Source organism: Protopterus annectens, chromosome 4.part0 (genome assembly GCF_019279795.1).
Source record: "Protopterus annectens isolate FY-2018-M chromosome 4.part0, PAN1.0, whole genome shotgun sequence".
Lineage (NCBI taxonomy): Eukaryota > Metazoa > Chordata > Ceratodontiformes > Protopteridae > Protopterus > Protopterus annectens.
In genome coordinates this window covers 1,298,782,205-1,298,797,074 of record NC_056733.1, presented here as the reverse complement: position 1 = coordinate 1,298,797,074, position 14,870 = coordinate 1,298,782,205, and the positions used below count along the sequence as shown (strand labels likewise).

Here is a 14,870-nt window from a genome sequence, read left to right as displayed (position 1 = left end):
GTTTCCATATAAAAGAACAAGCCAAAACACCACGCCTCGCTCGTACCGCATGCACGGCCAAACCATAACGTAGAAAACACAGACAGCCAGCATAGATAGTCCAATACTTTATTATAAAGATTTTGTGATACCAATATGATAATAGGACATACAAATGCCCCAACAGATTAGCAGAAATCCAAACCGGTTTCGGCTGAATGCCTTCTTCAGTGAAAATGATAAACTGATGAAAAAACAAAATCGTACATATTTATTAGTACACCAGCCAATGGTAGACAGTGGTATAGTCCAACCCCTTCCTATCTGAATAAACAAGTATCAGGATAGAAAAACTAGATAAAGACCATTGTAAAATAGTTCCTAATCATGAGCAGGAATAATAATAATAATAGTAATAAAGGCTCCAAACACATAATCAAGAATATATCCAATACTTAAAACAAGTATTAGTCTACAAAATAGATAAGTTATAACAATATAAGTCCATAATTAACTGGATAAGAAGCTAATAATTATATGCACAAATATAATTCAATATCACCATGCAACCTTTAAACAAATAAAATGAGGTTACATAACAACTGTATATCCAACTTAAAGACACATGTTAGCCAACAAACATAACGCAAAAGGTCAATCTTATATATATATATTATAGTATATATATATATATATATATATATATATATATATATATATATATATATATATATATTATATATTTTTTGTGTAGAATAATCCAAATGGGCCCAATATAGCATTGTACCAGTAGGACAAAAACTAAATAGATATATATCTATCATAAATGGTCATTGAGACCAGGAGGAAACAAGGCTCCAAGATGGATAATCCAATATTTTTCTTTGTGGCTAAGTATATTTTGCCATCCCTGCTGATGGCTCCTATCCCCAATAATCCTATCAATGACAGTAAACATGAACTTGGCTGAAGGGTGTTTGGTGGTATGTTGATAAAGAGCATTTGTATGCTTTTTGTTACGAATATCACTCCGATGTTCCTCTATTCTTATTCTAAGGGAATGGGATGTTTTTCCCACATAAAAGGCTGAGCACTGACATGTGGCCAAATATATAACCCAACTACTCGAACAATTACCAAATATCCTAAGGTTGTAAACTTTACTAGGGTTGGCACTGGTAAATTGCTTAAGCTTGTTTACCTGGTTACAGGATATACAGTGGCCACAGGGAAAAGTTCCCAATAGTTCATTCCCTGTCATTGTTAATTGTTTATATTTGGCCCCTCCACTTTCTTGATGTTTATAGTGGGAAAATAGGGATCCCAGGGTTCTACCCCTTCTATATGAGAATTGACATTTGGAACCTAAAATCTCCCGCAAGTAGTTATTAGCCAACAGAATATTCCAATTCTCATTCAAAATGTTTCTAATAACCTGATGGTTTCTTCCAAATGTGGTGACAAATCTAAGAGTGGTATCCTGTGGTGTACGAGAATGATCCCTATATTCAAGCAATGCATTTCTGTTCTGTTTGCCCGACCATGCACTGGCAGATACAATGTCAAAAGGACGATATCCCCTTTCTAAAAATTTATTTGTCAGATCAACCTTAGCATCCTCATAATCAGTCAGAGAGGAGCTAATACATTTTATCCTGAGAAATTGGGATTTGGGAATATTGCGGATGGTGTGGCGTGGATGCATACTTGATGCATGAAGTAATGTGTTATATTGCGGGTATTTACGATGAATTTTGGTACTCAGAGTATGATCCATATTCCTATAAACAGTGACATCCAAGAAGTCAATATGATCAATATTGAATGTAACAGTAAACTCAATTCCCCAGATGTTACTGTTGAGATATTCAATGAATTCATATAAATATCCTGAATCTGCACACCATCCAACAATCGTCCAGGTATCTGCGCCAAATATCGATTTCAGCCATATAGATGTTATGTAGTGGGTTGTATATAAGGCATTCCTCCAAGTACGCCATAAATAAATCGGCATAGATGGGGGCAAAGGATGCCCTCATAGCTGTCCCTTGGAGTTGCCAAGAACATTCTCCTTGGAAATAGAAAACGTTTTTATTGAGTACATGTTTGGACATACAGATGATGAGTGTGTTATAACCTGGTGGATATAGATCCGCTTTTTCCAACCAATATTGTAGTGCCTGCAAACCAGCCCAGTGTGGTATGCTGGTATATAAGGACTTAACATCTAGTGTACACATTAACCAATGGGGTTCAATTTGTGTGCCCTGTATAATCTGTAGAAATTGGGTGGTATCTTGTATTCTTGCTCTCACATGTTTGAGTAATGGTTTGAGTTGTTGTGTTAAGAACACCGAAAGCGGTTCAGTGAGCGAACCTTGACCTGACACTATTGGTCTACCCGGTGGTGTAGTAAGGGATTTGTGTATTTTTGGAAGTAAATATAATATTTGTTTGGAAGGATCTGTTACTGTTAGATGTTGAGGTATGTTTCGAGTAATAATGCCCTCCTCTACTGCTGAATCAAGAAATGCATCAATTTCCTTTTTAAATTTTGGTGTAGGATCAATTCCCATGAACATGTAGCATCTGGAGTCTGATAATTGTCTAAGACCCTCATGGATATAGTAGTCCATATTTAAAACAACTACTGCCCCTCCCTTATCTGCTGGAAGTATAGCAATATTGTTGTTATCTTTGAGTTCCATTAGAGCTTTCCTCTCAGCAGAATCAATATTCTCCTGTAAGATCTGAGATTCAAATGGTGGAAAATGTAGATCTCTTAATACTGCTTGTTGGAAAGTGGCTACATATTTATTCATAGGTGGTTGAAAAAGTGATTTGTGGAATCTAAATTCAGCAGATCTATGGGCACTAGCTACATTTTGATCAGAAAAAATTATTTTCAGATTAAGACAGCGACAGAAATCCAAAACATCCAATGCAGTTTGGTATTGATCACAAAAAAGCTAGGTACAAATCCCAATCCTTTATTTAAAAGTCTATGTTGATCATGAGTTAACACAGTGTCAGATAGGTTTAAAACATTATTACACTTGGTTTCTATTGTTTCAACAAAATTTGAATCAGTCCTTCCATGGACTCTGTACCTATTCCGGTTGTTGTGTTTCCGCCCCCTCTATATTTTCTGCCTCTTCTAAAGGGATAGTGATATTGGTTCTTTTCTTAACAGGTGAATCCGCTAAGGGTATGCCTTCGCTATCGGTATAAGAGGACTCATCCCCGGAAGTGCTGGTGTAGGATTTGTCATTGTGTTTTAAAATAGATCTTGGCCTTTTGCTGGTCCTACCCCTAATTGTTCCAGGACTCGAATCCTGAAATCTAACTGATCTTTGTATTTCAAATGGATGTCCTTTACTATAATCAATAACATCCCTGTTGAATTTCTTCACCTTCCTATCCCTGGTTACTTTATCATATGTTGTTAATTCTTTGGGCAGTTTTGTCACCAAATTTTCATAAATGGTTGATGAATGGAATTTCTTACATTCCGAACTTACATTTTTGACCTCTGATATATTGTTGTTAATAGCCCTCTCATAATAGAAAGCCAAAATTTTTTACAAAAGTCAAGGAACCATCTTGTAGTGCTTGGTTCCATTCATCGGTCAACCTCTGTTCAGATCTGCTGACCATCGGTCGAAATATTATACGAAGACCTCTAGGGACCATATTTTTGCGCAAATATGCCCTAAACAACCTCAGATGCCATATATTTGCTATTAGCCCCTTGAGACCCTTTTCCAAATTTTGGAACGCTAATTGGCATCCATCATATATGTTATTATTTTGCTGGCTAGGGTTGTTACTTGAGACTGAATCCACTCCAAACGCCCTGATATCGTCCCGATCAGCACACAACCCTTCCAAAATATTGTCCAAATCCATCTTCAAAAAATATTGAAAATTGGTGATAATCAAATTGTCCAAAAAATTATGTCTCATAAAGGATAATAGTAATTATAATAACCAAGGTGGAAGTATCAACAAGGGATGTTATGAAATCCAAAATAAGGAGTAGGACCAGAAAAGATTGCGCAGTCTATATCTATAATAATTACGTTAGCAATTCCTATCACCAACCACTAATTATAAGGGATAATATTCCTACCATGACAGTCTAGGCTCGTACTGCTGGTATAATGTGAAATAAATCCAGCTAATCCTAAAAGTGTATGCACAAACATACATATATATCCATACAACCTCTAACTATGTACCATAGACTTAATCCACAAAAGGTTCATTAGTCATGATGCATTAAATGTGTATAACATAATAACCAGAGAGCAAAAAACAATGATAAATTTCAGCAGTTGTTAGATACCAATCAACCTAGCCCTTTGTATAGTTCTATCCACTATTCCAAAGTAGCAAAACCACGAACATACACTGTAAACCACAAAGGTGTAATACTAAACTATTGTCAAGATATAATACATACTAGATGTATTACAAAATTAGGAAAACACATATGAAAATCATTTGTCACGTTCACTATTATCGGGCCCCCCAAAAAATACTAATAAATTGACCTATATATTCAACCTCCAAATCTTAAAACCTATAGTGCCTACCTCCAAGTTGAACCATCCGTTAACCGAATATATAGGAAGGCACCTAATTGGGAAACTGTAAGCTACACTCAAATATAGATTTACATTGCCTAAATAGGTACCCAACTAAATACACCAACATTGATGGAGAGTACAAAAATCTCCCTATTATTGCGATTTAGAACCGTATTGTCCCATACACGATGGTTGGAATAAACCAAAAAAATGGAACAAGGTCCTGTAGGTTAAACACAATCATCCAAAATAAATTCAAACTCCACCATTATATAAACACCTGCCAAACTACCCTTCATGTAATATTAGTATTCAGAAAAATGCCAAGATATTCAGCAAGAAATGGAAATTATATAAAAAAATAATACAAAACTCCACATTTGAATTAAACAGCTGTAGTCATATACCATACATATTGTATATGAGAAAAAAATTTTTAAATACAAACTGACAATTTAAATAAAAATGCAGGGTAATATTAAATGTCCATATATAAAGTAATGTAGGCACCAAACGAATTGTCCCGGTCACCAGTGGATCAAAAACGGAAAGGTAGTTCCTCGAAAACAATAGTAGGCGTATAGTCAACAGCAGACATAGGCCTATAAGTTAGGTGAATGAAAGAGTCCTTTCCAACCTTCGGGAAATAATATCCACGATCAAATATGTGCCACAAAAGTCCCTTAACATTCAATTTAAAAATGCAGGGTAATATTAAATGTCCATATATAAGGTAATGTAGGCACCAAAAATGTCCCGGTCATCAATAGATCACAAACCGAAAGGTAGTTCCTCAAATAGAAATAATAGGCTTACAGTCAACAGCAGACATAGGCCTATAAGTTAGGTGGATAATACAATCCTTTCCGACCTTCGGGAAATACTATCCACAATCGAATATGCGCCACAAAAGTCCCTTAACAAAGTATGGTTCCTTCTGAGAAATTATCAACCAAGTTATGCGTATGGAAGCCTATATAGTAATAATATGTACAGTACCTGAAAACAGGGCTATCCGCTCTGTTTAGCATATAAAACAATTCACCGCTCATGTAGGTCCCAAAACACCAGGGAAACAATGTGTCCAAACATCTGAAAGACGTAAATCAAGGGTTGTATAATCCAAGGCAAACCAGCTGGTAAGAATAAATTTTAAGCAAAAGGGAGGAGTCCTCTCCTACCGATAGCAAGGACTAAAAGCCAACAGCGAGAACCAACAGAACAAGTCAAAACACCATGCCTTGCTCGTACCGCATGCATGGCCAAACCATAACATAGAAAACACAGACGGCCAGCATAGATAGTCCAATACTTTATTATAAAGATTTTGTGATACCAATATGATAATAGGACATACAAATGCCCCAACAGTTTATCAGAAATCCAAACCGGTTTCGGCTGAATGCCTTCGTTAGTGAAAATGATAAACTGATGAAAAAACAAAATTGTACATATTTATTAGTACACCAGACAATGGTATAGTCCAACCCCTTCCTATCTGAATAAACAAGTATCAGGATAGAAAAACTAGATAAAGACCATTGTAAAATAGTTCCTAATCATGAGCAGGAATAATAATAATAGTAATAAAGGCTCCAAACACATAATCAAGAATATATCCAATACTTAAAACAAGTATTAGTCTACAAAATAGATAAGTTATAACAATATAAGTCCATAATTAACTGGATAAGAAGCTAATAATAGACTAATTTCCATATAAAAGAAGTCAGCAATGAATCTGTATAAATTTCACTCTGAACAGAATGGACAGCTGCCTCAGCCACAGACTTTTTGACTCCCACCGAATATTTCGTAATAAAAAAAAAAAAAAAAAGCTAATATCTTTGCAGATGTGAGAAGTTTAGCATTTTTCATGGATTTCATTGTTTTTTTTTCTTATTTTTCAAGCATACTTACAGTAAGTACTTGTATGTTAAGTTGTCAATCTCGCCTTCATTCTTGCTGGATGGGTTCGGAGCTGATCCTCGGCTCCAACTCGGCCACTTACTAAAGCTCGACAGCTTATTTTACCGGCTCAAGGCAACCCTATATCCCATGATGCTAGGCAATAACTCCCCAGATCTCGTTTGCCGCTTTCGCTTGCGAGGTGCGTTTTTTTACCGGCTCCTGGTAAGTCTTAGAGATAGAGTGTTCAGTCACCTTTTTTGAGAAAACATTTCTACCTAGTTATTTCTTTCAATAGTTAACTAACTACCCTTAACTTTATTACTTTTTTATACCTTCCCTTTTTTATCCCATATATCCCTCCCCCTCCAGTCTTTTAGGTTAGGCCTTAAGCCTGCCCCTTTCCTGTTTTTTCTTAGGGATCCTGTGGAGTGTTTGGGTGTGTCAGTATCCCTATTAATTTTTTATTGTTAAATTATAATTTTAGGGAGTGTGTGTGTGTGTGTGTGTGTGTGTGTGTGTGTGTGTGTGTGTGTGTGTGTGTGTGTGTGTGTGTGTGTGTGTGTGTGTGTGTGTGTGTGTGTGTGTGTTTTCTGCTACTTTTGTGTAACCCTCGACACTGTTATGTCGAAGGAACCTAAAGAAGCTAAGGTCTCAGGCTTTAAGAAGTGTGACTCGTGCTGTCATAAAATGTCTCTGACAGACGGTCACACTTCTTGTGTTTACTGCCTGGGACCCCTGCACCTGCAGGACTCTTGTTCAGTATGTCATGCATTCAGTCCAAGAGTCCTGCAGGAGCGCAGGAACAAACTGATACTTAGGGGCTTGTTAAAGCCCGAGGGCTCCCCGACTAAGTCTGCGTCGGGGAGGCCCTCGAAGCCTGCAAAACCGTCGGCTCCAAGTACTAAGCCTTTGGCTGCTGGCTCCTTGTCTGTGCCTAGATCGGCTCCGGCTGGAGCCGATCCCCTTGAGTCACAAGTTCCGGTCTCGGCACCACTTGGTGCCGTTACCTCTGAGTCCTTGCTTGCGCTGTCGGCTTTGGCCAGAGCCGACGTGTCTTCGGCTCCGTTGGCTACATCTAAGAAGAGGTCAAGATCCCCTTCATTGGAGTCCATCCATTCGGCTCCGAGATCTCCCCTGCTCTCGGAGCAGAGCCATCGGAGCCGATCTTCTCGGTCGTCCAGACTTTCAGATCACGACCTTGAGAGAGTGGTAAGTAGGCTATTAAAGTCTCAGGCATTGGCCCAGATGATCTCTAGCCCATCTCATCAGACGGTGGCTATTTCGACTACACCTATTTTTCCTCCCTCGACTCTCCCTCAGAGTTCGGAGCCAGAACTCCTCGGAGCCGTGACTGTTGCGGCGTCGGAGCCGATACCTCCCCCTTCAGCTCCTTCGTCTTCCGCTCGATCTCCTCCTTGATACCTTCATTGGAGGGATCTGGGCGCCTGATCTCTCTCGTCGGCTCCGAGGGGGGCGAGTGGCGTCAGACCATTGTCCGACCCTGTTCTCCCTCTCGGAGCATCGGTGCTGGTGAGCTCAGCCCCGACATCAGCCTCGGAGCCCTCCCTGTTGGTGCGGCCTGGGGTTCCTATCTCTTCCTACCTCTGGCCTTTCTGATAGGGGAGCCTTCGAGGTGATGAGGAGCGTACTAGCCCCAGGGCTTAGTCAACGGTCAGTTCCATCAGCTCCTCCCACTACAGTGCCTGCTGATGTCTCTTCTCACTCTCTTTCTCCTGAACCCAGAGATCCAACGCCTCAGGTTTCCCCACTGGGAATTTCTTCCTCTTCTGAGGCTTCTCCTGACCTGTCAGCAGAGCCTCCACGTAAGAGGACATTTAAGAGGAAGCATGTGGACTCCCCTGAGTCTATTACATCTGACACTGACTTGGATGAGTCGGAGGGATCCCCAAAGTCCCCCTCTGAGGATGTTTCTTTCTCAGACATCCTGGAAATCCTGAAGCAGAGGGGGGAACTGGTCTTCCCTTAATCCTTCCGAGGACGAGTCGGTGTACCTGGAGGCATTCGGTTCTCGACCCTCCACCTCATGGGTGTCTCCGCCTTTCGACCCCCTTATAGAAGTAGTGGCTCGGAAGGAGTGGTCGGCCCCGGATTCGGTGGAACCCACCCCTCGGAGGCTATCTAAATTTATTACAGCACCAGTCGACAAGCAATTCCTGACAAAAGGTATACCGACGGATGCCATGGTGGTGGCTGCAGCCACCAAGATGGAACTAGCTGATCCTTCGGTACCTGTCCATCCTCCTAATAAGGATTCTAGGACCATGGATAGGTACGGTAAGCGGATGTTTTCTTCAGCGACCTTTGCCATGCGGTCGCTGAATTACCTGTGTCACTTCATCCGCCTTCAGAGAGATATTCTCAAAGAGTTGGGAGAAGTCTTACAGGATCCATCAGCTGCTGGGTCCCAGGACAAATTAAACTCACAGCTTGGAACCCTGAACTCAATTGTTAACTCCTCCATGCGTCTGATTTCATATGCAGCCGATGGAGCAAGTAGGGCTGCAGGCACAGGAGTGGCCTTAAAGCGTCATGCCTGGATGCGGCTGTGTAATTTCGCGGACCCTTTCAAGGCGTCCTTCACAAATTCCCCCTTTGATGGTTCGGCTTTGTTCGGACCTCAAGTGAAAGACACCTTGACCAGATGAGAGCAAGATGGCAAGACTCTTTCTGCCGTAGGAGTCCGTTTCGCCACCCCTTCAAGACCATACCCTAAGAGTCAGAAGGGTGGGAAAATGTGGTTCCGCAAATCTCAAGGAGTCACGTCTGACGCAAGAGGTCAGTTTACCCCCAGAGGCAGAGGGGGTAACAACAACAGACACCGCCCTAGGGGCAGAGGGGGTCCGCAATACCAGGGTAGCAGGGAGCCTCTCTCTGACAAACCCTTTCAGCATCCCTGAGATGTTGCCTGATTGTCCACCTTCGGAGGCAGTCGGGGGAAGATTGTCGCTGTACCCAGTAGCCTGGCTTTCCCTTACTCAAGACAAATGGGTACAGTCGATCATATCCGAGGGTTACAAAATTCCCTTTATCCAAACCCCAATTCAACAAAAGGGAACCCTTCCAGACATTCCACCCGGTCTAAGGGAACTAGCAGTATTAGAAATATCAAAACTGCTAGCAAAAAGAGCCATCCAGCCAGTCCCAGCAGACCAACTAGGATCCGGAATCTACTCAAGGTTCTTTTTAGTACCGAAAAAGACGGGACTGGAGACCAATATTAGATCTCAGCAAACTGAACAAGTTTGTAAAGAGAACAAGATTCCGGATGGTCACGCTACAGTCCATTCTGCCTTTTCTGGGCAAGGACAATTGGATGTGCTCCGTGGACCTTCAGGATGCGTACTATCACATCAAAATTCACAGGTGCTCCAGAAGGTTTTTCCACTTTCGGCTGGGGGCCAGTCACTACCAATTCAGAGCCCTGCCCTTTGATCTCACTACAGCCCCCAGAGTGTTCACTAAATGTATGGCAGTGGTTATGGCTCACCTGAGACGGCAAGGATTCCAGGTGTTTCCATATCTAGACGACTGGCTCCTCACTGCCACCACCACCAGGCATCAACTTCTCCAAGCCACAGCTTACACCATTCACATTTGCAGAGGGCTAGGAATCTCTATAAATTTCGAAAAGTCTGCCTTGTCGCCTTGTCAGATTATTACTTTTATAGGCGCCAACTTGAACACCGCACAACTTTCAGCAAAGTTAATAGACCAAAGAGTCTTAGATATTCAAAACCATGTCCAAATTATTCTTCAGAGTGACAAAATTCAGGCCAGGTTTGTCCTGAAAGTATTGGGTCTTATGGCGGCTTCCATAACACTTCTTCCCCTTGCACGTTTTCACATGCGTCTTCTACAGTGGATGCTGTTCGCCCAATGGTCTTTTCAGCAACTCCCCATGAACCACAAGATCATGATAACTCAAACCTGCAAAAGTCATCTGTCCTGGTGAATATTGTCCCCTCAAGTCCATCAGGGCAGACCCTTTGTTCCTCCTCCCCCGGTCGCCACGGTGACATTGGACGCCTCCCTGATCAGGGCAGGATGGTCCATGGCACTTGGCAACCTTTCGAGCGCCACCTGCACATAAATGTCCTGGAGATGAGAACAGTGCTTTTAACGTTGCAAGCCCTACACGACTCTCTTCCCCTAGGAACTATTGCAATTCAAACAGACAATATGTCCGTAGTGTGGTACATCAACAAGCAGGGCGGAACCAAGTCCTATCCCCTGTGTCGAGAGGCACTCAGACATTGGCAATGGACAATCTCCTCTCAGCGATTTCTGATAGCAATGCATATCCCCGGGAAGTCCAACTTCATAGCGGACAGGTAGAGCAGAGCCATACTCATGCCGCACGAGTGGTCTCTCAATCAATCGGTAGTGGAAGAGATTTTTCAGAAGTGGGGTCTTCCTTGCTGTGATCTTTTTGCTACATCCCAGAACAGCAAATGCCCCGACTTCTTCACCCTCTTCCCCCTTACAGGCCATCCCCTCAGAGACGCTCTAGTCCAGGATTGGCCTCGGGGACTTCTCTATGCCTTTCCACCTTTTCCTCTAATTCCACAAGTAATTCAGAAAGCAACCGCCTTGAGAGCCAAGTTGATTCTCATTGCCCCTCATTGGCCTCGACAGATATGGTTTCCATTCCTACATCATTATCTTTTGGTGCAGCCTTGGCATCTGGACCCAGCTCCAGATCTGTTGACCCATCAGTCGGGGCAGCTGCACCAATCCCTACATTCTCTCAACCTCACTGCTTGGTTGCTCCACTTCCGTCCTTAGCCAGGCTTCCTATGATTTCTAATCCCGTCCGGGATATCATAGTAGCTTCCCTTAAATCTTCCACCAGAAAGATTTACACTAGTAAATGGAAACGTTTCTCCTTCTGGGCAAAGGCAAGGAATATAGATCCTTTTACTGCCCCAATTCATTCGGTCTTAGACTTCCTAGCCGAACTTTTTCATTCAGAGTCTTCTGCCTCTACAGTAAAGGTTCAGTTAGCAGCCATATCAAATTTTCATACAGGCTTATCGGACCACAATATCATGTCCAATAAGCTTTGCAAAGCCTTCCTTAAAGGTATATATTTACTTAGGCCTCCGATCAAAGATCCCCCACCTCAGTGGGATCTTAATTTAGTCTTAACATCCTTAATTCTCCCCCCCTTTGAACCTCCGGTCTCCTGTTCATTGAAATTTCTTTCATGGAAGACACTTTTCCTAGTCGCCATTACTTCTGCTAGGAGAGTATCAGAGCTTCACGCCGTCTGCATTCGTCCTCCCTACTTAATCTTCCACAAAGACAGAGTTTCTCTAAGAACTAATCCATCCTTCTTACCCAAGGTGGCTTCGCAGACAAATTTGAATCAATCAATTGATCTCCCAGTTTTTTTCCCAAACTATACTAATAGAGCGGAGCAAAAGCTACATTATCTAGATGTTCACCGCCAGCTCCGGTACTATCTGGATAGAACTAAACAAATAAGGAAATCTGATCAACTGTTTTTATCGTATTTAGAAAATAAGAAAGGCCTTCCTGTTTCCAAGGTAACCCTATCTAGATGGCTGTCTTCTGTGATTACATCTATTTATCAACTCAGAGGCAGGGAATTATCTTCTAAGCCAAAAGCCCATTCAACTAGAGCACTAGCTACATCTACAGCTTTTCAAGCTAGACTACCAATAGACACTATCTGTGCGGCAGCCACATGGGACTCTCCTCATACCTTTGTTTCGCATTACAAATTGGACATGACCTCCAGGGACAGAGCAACATTTGGTTCCACCATTCTTAAGAGTCTGTTCCAATAAGCCACCCAGGATGAAGGTGCTAGGGACGCGGTCCCATCCAGCAAGAATGAAGGCGAGATTGACAACTTAACATTGAGAAGTTATGTACCTACCATAACGCTCCATGTTAGTTGTCTTCTCTCGCCTTCTTTCTTGCATCCCACCTACCACCCCCCTAGCCTGGACAGACCGAGAAGATCTTCCCTTTTTTGAAGGGTCCTTTTATTCCTTTGTTCACTATCTAGGTGTCCTAGGATATATATATATATATATATATATATATATAGTGTAAATAATTATCTTTGGAGGTTTTTTATTCCTCTTCCTCCTCCTTCCAGTTGGAGGATTTTGTTTTATTGGCCTATGCTAGGTTTTTCAGCTTCCAAACGAGATCTGGGGAGTTATTGCCTAGCATCATGGGATATAGGGTTGCCTCGAGACGGTAAAATAAGCTCTTGAGCTTTAGTAAGTGGCCAAGTCGGAGCCGAGGATTGGCTCCAAACCCATCCAGCAAGAAAGAAGGCGAGAGAAGACAACTAACATGGAACGTTATGGTAGGTACATAACTTCTCATTATACCTTAAGCCAAGGGTATTAAATTAGGCATTCACCCTTATCAAAGTAAGAGAGAATATATCAGTACACTTTTACACTCCCCATCCCAGCAGCCCAAGATCATGGCATATTAACATTAAACTTGCTTTTGTCCGACCTTTCTTCTCTTTTAATACTGCAAAGCTTATATATCTTGCAACTAAAAAAAATTACATCATTTACTTTAATGTCTTTAAAGCGTACCACAGTTACAAGATAGACTCCCCCCCACACATTTAAAATACCTCTGATTACACACTACACAAAAGTACTTCACTATATATAAAATGCAGTTTAAATCATTAAATGTTTTATACAAATACTAATAAGAACAAAAATTGCTATACTTACAATTACTTCCCCACTTTTTGTGTAATTCTAAACATTAATGAAATAAAATATGGTATTTGCTTTATAGTCCACCCACAGGTTTAACAAAGTCAGCAGAAGTCCAGTCTTTCTCATGCACTTTTTTCTTGCAAAACAATATTTCACAAATTATTGATACTTTATAGTCTCCCATTTATTCATTCATTTTAGGGTTGCTGGCCTTCTTCCTGTCCATCTCCATCTCCCCAACATCAGACTCTTGTTCAAGTCCAAGGTAGTACTGATTCTTTTTTTCAACTCCTTTGCTTTTGTCTCTTTCTCAAGCATTTTCCTTTGGAAGATTGGAAAGGGATTCACTGGCAAAGTCTCTGTATGAGCTTTAATGTCAGAGGAATGAGATGCATAGCCCCCTTCTGTTTGATGACTTACTTTTTGCTAGATAAACTTTTTTATTCCCTCTTTAAGCTATTCTGCATCAAAAATGATTCTGATCCTTCAGAAAAAAATATTCTGAAGACAGCTGGAATAACAGCTTGAATCTCACAACTGCCTGTTGACATGCCCTGATCGCTGGGATAAATTTGCTTCCCTTCTACCTGTAGTTAATAATCATTTTCCACAAACATTCTGCTGTGTACATACATACATCCAGCCTCAACTCCTTTTCCCATTTTTGCACATGGGGTCGGGATGTCACTTAGCAGTGACAGTCATCTCTGTTTCTCCCTTCTGCCATAGTTTTGTCAGGATCAACTCTTTCCGCTGGTATGATTGCATCTTTACTTATACTGGTCTTGGCTGCATTCTCATGGCTAGGTTTGGAGCATACACTGATTGTGTCCTTTTAATAAACACGTTCTGCTGTGGAATATTTGTCCAGTTGCTTATTTGTGTTTTCAAAAAATTAATATAGCCTGTTCCTTCCAGTTTCTCTGGTGCAACGGAAAATCTCAGGTTTTCTCTGCGTGCTCCGTCTTCTGGCTCTATCATTTTTGAAACCACTCATACTCAACCAGCCTTTTCTTCATTTCATCCCCTGAGTTTAGCAGTTTTATTAGATCATCTGGATAGCTAGTAAAAGCTTCTGTTTTTCCCACCATTTTGTTATTTGAATTTATATACTCCTTCAGTGTTTTATTTATTTTAAATACCTGCTTACATCTGATTTGTTTTTTCCTGTAAATTATTAGAAGCCATCTCTTGTACCAAAGCTGAAGCTTTAACTGCTTTTTGCTGATTAGCTTGAGGAGTCTTCCTAGCCACTGTTTTCTCTTCACCTTTTCTGGTTGATTTTGTTTCAGGTTCTCTGAATTTCTTCTTTGCTTGGATCCAGGCAGTGGACTTTACTAGGCAGTAAGTGAATTTTGCGTAAACTGTCAATATCACTTATTTCTCAGTTTCTTTTTTCACACTGGGAGAGTTGAAATTAAGCTGCTGATCAGTGTGCAGCTGTCTTGGAAGTCCAAGATCCACAAACAGTTTGATGCAAGGGGGAAATTAATTCAGGGAGTTTCAAAGATTTTTCAAGTTCCACATTACAAATCTACTAAATCCTCTACTTCTTTTAAAAGGCAAATTAAACAATCCCTGCCAAACAGTTTACTAAACACAAAGTTGGGATTCTCCCCTAAAATGCGTGTAATATCAC

General features: G+C 41.1%; 1 protein-coding gene across 1 annotated transcript in view; it reads left to right on the top strand.

The window, feature by feature from the left end:
- Nucleotides 1–14,870, top strand: part of LOC122799847 (rap guanine nucleotide exchange factor 6-like) — a 1,724,571-nt gene that overhangs the window by 857,402 nt on the left and 852,299 nt on the right. The gene's annotated exons all lie outside the window — the stretch shown is intronic.